The 6,000-nt window shown below is 40.7% G+C and overlaps 1 protein-coding gene across 2 annotated transcripts in view; it reads left to right on the top strand.

Moving 5' to 3' along the window:
* The first annotated feature begins 307 nt into the window (after window positions 1-307).
* The window catches only part of cpne1 (copine I), a 38,702-nt gene continuing 33,009 nt past the window's right edge, over window positions 308-6,000 (top strand). For both annotated transcript variants that reach the window (XM_014131610.2, XM_014131611.2), the window contains exon 1: window positions 308-502. The gene's annotated coding sequence lies outside the window, so the exon portion shown is untranslated. The remainder of the gene's footprint in view (window positions 503-6,000) is intronic.

The raw sequence follows: 6,000 nt of genomic DNA, 5'->3' as shown, positions 1-6,000 counted from the left end.
ACACTGCTAACATTATGACTAACCTTAATCTTAAATTAAGACCAAAAAGCAAATTTTGTTTTTCATGATTTTTTACGATACAGGCAATTTGTGGCTGTGGTAACTAGTGACAACCGGGATATGTGTGTAGCCACTTCCTGCACGGTCAGTACTATCTGGGATTCTTAGGACGTCCCCTACCTAACCTTAACCCTTACCTTAACAACAAATATACAAATATTTGCCTTAACCATGTTAAACTTCAACGACTTGCATGGGGTAGGGACCCTTCCCCCTGCACTGCGGGCAACGGGTGAGTGACGTTGTCTCTTGTCCAATAGGAACGTTTTTTATGGTTTCTGATCATCCAATGTTGAGCTCACTTGTTCATCTGCCACACCTTTTATTTAGGAAATATTTCCTCGACTCCATATTCATTTCGTGTTACGGCAGGGTGCTGTTTAGTTGTAAGACAAGTACAACTGTTTCATAAGAGACCTGATATTCCGCTTCGTGCGACAAGGTAATATTTGTAGCCTACTTATTTTTATAAAGTAAGCCTCTGTTAGTTTAGAGATCGAGGTGAGCAGGCAAATCCGTTTATTGTTATTTTATGAGGGTAATGGGCCCTTGCCTTGGTTCTTGTCAGTCTGTTTTTGTTAACTTCATAGAAAGTTCTCTCTCCATGTCGAGTCTCTACTATAAAATACGCGTCTGGTAGTTTTCAGGGTGTCTGATTCACAGCTGAACTTTTGCTGTTAACTAGGAAGTATGTAGTTTATTGTAAATATACAGTACCAGTGTGTTGTGAACAACATTAGCGTGAGCCAGGGTTTTTAGCACGACTACTCAAAACCCGCCCAAAAGGCCTTAAAACTAGCCCAACATTTTTTTTCACAGTAAAGAGAGTTGACATATTTATACAATAAACCTTTTTTTTCCCCCACCGTAACGTTTTCGAGGCAATTAAGAAGAAATATCATAGTAATTTGTAACAACGTTAGATGCAAATTCGGTTTAACTCTAAATAATAATTATTGCGAGCTGTAAAGGAATTTGAATATGTCGCAAGAGAAGATAATTCGCTCGTTTCAAACTCCCCAGATCATTTTCCATCACTTAATAAAGGAATTTGAATGTCGCAAGAGAAGATAATTCGCTCGTATTAAACTCCCAATATAATTTTGCATCAATGGATGTGGATTTAACTCGTTTGACTTATGATTACGCAAAAGGCACAAGGGGGTGTGGTATGTGGCCAATACACCACAGCTAACGCTTCGAGACCACGGATAGTATGGTTGCGCAAAATAGTGTGCAGCATCATCTGGATATGTATGTATGTATGCAACAAAAGTAAAACATTCACCTTCTGCTACCGTTTCTGTCAAGCCGTACGCATACAACAACACACCGAACGCCCTACAACTGCCTCTGCAACGGAAGGCAAACGCAGCATTTAATTGGAAATGAATGTCATTCTGGTGTACCAAAATGCAGTGAAGCTGTCGGTGTGATCGAAACGTAAGAGTTGTTCTTACGCATGACTCAACACGGAGTGCCTGGATACAGCAACCTATACCACAAACCCCCTGGGTGCCTTATTGATATTATAAACTGGTTAAGTTTTAATGTCAAATGCACAAGTACAGCGAAGTGCCTTTCTTGCAAACTCAAAACCCAACAATGCAGTAATCAATAACAATGTATTACAAAAAAAAAATAGGAAATACACATTAAAGAAAGTAAGCATACTATATACAGGAAATATTTAAAGTCAGATCCAATACCATATTTACATGTGCAGGGATACTGGAGTGATGGATACTGGGGACTAAGCAACAGGATATAAGATAAACAGTAGCAGCAGCTCATATGTGAGCAGGTGTGTAGAGTCTAGGGCTGGGCGGTATACGTGTTTTTACTATATACCGGTATTGATGTACGGACTCGTTTGGGTTTTTCTTTACCGTCTGTAACAGTATTTGAATGTTTGGTTTGTTAAATGTGATACGCCGTGTGTAACCTCCATTCAGTATTGTTGTAATTGTCATTATTATAAATAAATGTGTAAAAATAAAAAATAAATTAAACGGCCGATTAATCGGTATCGGCTTTTTTTTGGTCTTCCAATAATCGGTATCGATGTTGGAAAAACCATAATCGGTCGACCTCTAAATTGGCAATAGCACTGCCTTCGACCCCGTGGCGCTACAGAGTCTGGTGCGGACAGCCCAGTACATCACTGGGGCCAAGCTCCCTGCCATCCAGAACATCTATATCAGGCGACGTGAAAAGAAGGCCCAGAACATCGTCAAAGACTCCAACCACCCAAGCAAGCCATAGAGACTATTTTCTCTGCTGCCGCACAGCAAGAGGTAGCGGTGCATCAAGTCTGACATCAACAGGCTCTTGAACAGTTTTTATCCCCAAGCAATTCGACTGATAAATAGCTAACAAAATTGCTTCACGGAATACCCGAGTTCACCTTGTATCTGTATTGACCTTTCATTTCAATATTTCTCTATGCACACTCACAGGGCCAAACACACACACTAGAGGTCGACCGATCTATGATTTTTCAATGCCGATTATTGGAGGACCAAAAAAAGCCGGTGCTGATTTTTATTTAATTTTCTTTATTGGTAATAATGACATTTACAACAATACTGAATTAACACTTATTTTAACTTAATATAATACATCAATAAAATCAATTTAGCCTCAAATAAATAATGAAACATGTTCAATTTGGTTTAAATAATGCAAAAACAAATTGTTGGAGAAGAAGGTAAAAGGGCAATATGTGCCATGTAAAAAAAGCTAACGTTTAAGTTCCTTGCTCAGAACATGAGAACATATGAAAGCTGGTGGTTCCTTTTAACATGAGTCTTCAATATTCCCAGGTAAGAAGTTTTAGGTATTTCTTTTGTTGGACTATTTCTCTCTATACGATTTGTATTTCATATACCTTTGACTATTGGATGTTCTTATAGGCACTTTAGTATTGCCAGTGTAACAGTATAGCTTCCGTACCTCTCCTCGCTCCTACCTGGGCTCGAACCAGGAACACATCGACAACAGCCACCCTCAAAGCAGCGTTACCCATGCAGAGCAAGGGGAACAACCACTCCCAAGTCTCAGAGCGAGTGACGTTTGAAACGCTATTAGCGCGGACCCGGCTAACTAGCTATTTCACATCGGTTACACCAGCCTAATCTCTGGGGTTGATAGGCTTGAAGTCATAAACAGCACAATGCTTGAAGAATTGCGAAGAGCTGCTGGCAAACGCACGAAGGTGCTGTTTGAATGAATGCTTACGAGCCTGCTGCTGCCTACCCATCGCTCAGTCAGACTGCTCTATCAAATTATAGACTTAATTATAACATAATAACACACAAATACGAGCCTTTGGTCATTAATATGGTCGAATCCGGAAACTATCGTTTCGAAAATGAAACGTATATTATTCCTGCTACAGGGTCTTAGTCATTGTGGCATGGACCCTTTGAGTTCTTGGGAACAGGAATGTTTGTGGTAATCATCAAACATGTGGGGATTACAGAGTGGGACAAGGACAGGCTGAAAATGACCGTGAATATGCCTACCAGATGTTCTGCGCATGCTCTGAGAACGTGCCCTGGAATAGCTTCTGGGCCTGCGGCCTTGCAGGTGTTGACCTGATTTAAAGTCCCTTCTCACGTCGGCCTCGGAGAGCGAGATCATCCAATCCTCTGGGTTGGTGACGGCCCTCACACCTGGCTCAATGTTGTTATCAAAGTGTGCATAAAACGCATTGAGTTTGTTTGGTAGAGGCGTTGTTGGGCAGATCATGGTTGGGTCATCCGTAATGGACTGTAGCCCCAGCCACATGCGGCGGGCATCGGAGCCTGTGCAATATGAATTGACTTTATTCCTATATTGTGCCTTTTGCTCGTTTAATGACTCTGCGGAGGTCATAGCGGGCCTACTTGTACTTATTCCTGTCTTCGATATCTCTGTGTGTGATAGCCCTTGGTGAGAATGATACATATTACCATCGTAATTAGAACAGTAAAAAGTGATTTGACATAACCGTGGTATATGGTCTGATATACCACGGCTTTCAGCCAAGTCAGCATTCGTGACTCGAACCAGGTGTATATAATTGTAAATAAATCCCTTGAAAGTTGGACAGAGGATCTCAATCTCTGAGCAAGGAACACTTGGGTGAACAAAAAAAGAATGTTAACCTGTTAGGGCTAGGGGGCAGTATTGACACGGCTGGATAAAAAACATACCCGATTTAAATCTGGTTACCACTCCTACCCAGTAACTAGAATATGCATATACTTATTACACATGGATAGAAAACACCCTAAAGTTTCTAAAACTGTTTGAATGGTGTCTGTGAGTATAACAGAACTCAAATGGCAGGTCAAAACCTGAGAGATTCCTTTACAGGAAGTGGCCTGTCTGACCATTTCTTGAACTTCTTTTCCATCTATCTTTTACTAAGGATCTCTGCTCTAACGTGACACTTCCCACGTCTTCCATAGGCTCTCAGAGCCCGGGAAAAAACAGAATGTCGTCATTCCAGCCCCAGGCTGAAACACATTATCGCCTTTCTCAAGTGGCCGATCAAGGGACTCTGGGCTTATGCGCGTGACCCGACCGCCCCCGCCTTTGTGATTTTTTTCCTCTGTTTGCCGAAAAGGAGATTCCCTGTCGGAATATTATCGCTTTTCACGAGAAAAATGGCGTAAAAATTGATTTTAAACAGCGGTTGACATGCTTCGAAGTACGGTAATGGAATATTTAGAATTTTATTGTCACGAATTGCGCCATGCGCGCGACACTTCTTTACCATTTCGGATAGTGTCTGGAACGCATACGAACAAAACGCCGCTATTCGGATATAACGATGGATTATTTTGGACCAAACCAACATTTGTTATTGAAGTAGCAGTCCTGGGTGTGCATTCTGACGAAGACAACAAAAGGTAATCAAACTTTTATAATAGTAAATATGATTATGGTGAGTGCTAAACTTGCCGGGTGTCTAAATAGCGAGCCCGTGATGCCTGGGCTATGTACTTAGAATATTGCAAAATGTGCTTTCACCAAAAGCTATTTTAAAATCGGACATATCGAGTGCATAGAGGAGGTCTGTATCTATAATTCTTAAAATAATTGTTATGCTTTTTGTGAACGTTTATCGTGAGTAATTTAGTAAAATGTTAGCGAATTCCCCGGAAGTTTGCGGGGGTATGCTAGTTCTGAACGTCACATGCTAATGTAAAAAGCTGGTTTTTGATATAAATATGAACTTGATTGAACAAAACATGCATGTATTGTATAACATAATGTCCTAGGGTTGTCATCTGATGAAGATCATCAAAGGTGAGTGCTGCATTTAGCTGTCTTCTGGGTTTTGGTGACATTATATGCTGGCTTGAAAAATGGGTGTCTGATTATTTCTGGCTTGGTACTCTGCTGACATAATCTAATGTTTTGCTTTCGTTGTAAAGCCTTTTTGAAATCGGACAGTGTGGTTAGATTAACGAGAGTCTTGTCTTTAAATAGCTGTAAAATAGTCATATGTTTGAGAAATTGAAGTAATAGGATTTTTAAGGTTTTGAAAATCGCACCACAGGCTGCAAGTGGCTGTTACGTAGGTGGGACGAATTCGTCCCGCCTAGCCCAGAGAGGTTAAGCTATTTTCTGTGCTATTATGTGCCAGATGTTAACCTCTCTAGGGTATGTGGGACGAAATCGTCCCACCTACTCAACAGCCAGTGGAATCCCGTGGCGCGTTATTCAAATACCTTAGAAATGCTATTACTTCAATTTCTCAAACATATGACTATTTTACACAATTTTAAAGACAAGGCTCTCGTTAATCTAACCACACTGTCCGATTTCAAAAAGGCTTTACAACGAAAGCAAAACATTAGATTATGTCAGCACAGTACCCAGCCAGAAATAATCAGACACCCATTTTTCAAGCTAGCATATAATGTCACATAAACCCAAACCACA

This window comes from Salmo salar, chromosome ssa12 (genome assembly GCF_905237065.1).
Source record: "Salmo salar chromosome ssa12, Ssal_v3.1, whole genome shotgun sequence".
In the NCBI taxonomy this organism is placed as follows: Eukaryota; Metazoa; Chordata; class Actinopteri; order Salmoniformes; family Salmonidae; genus Salmo; species Salmo salar.
Note: the sequence above shows the minus strand (reverse complement) of the source record. Positions and strands in the feature narration are given on the sequence as shown.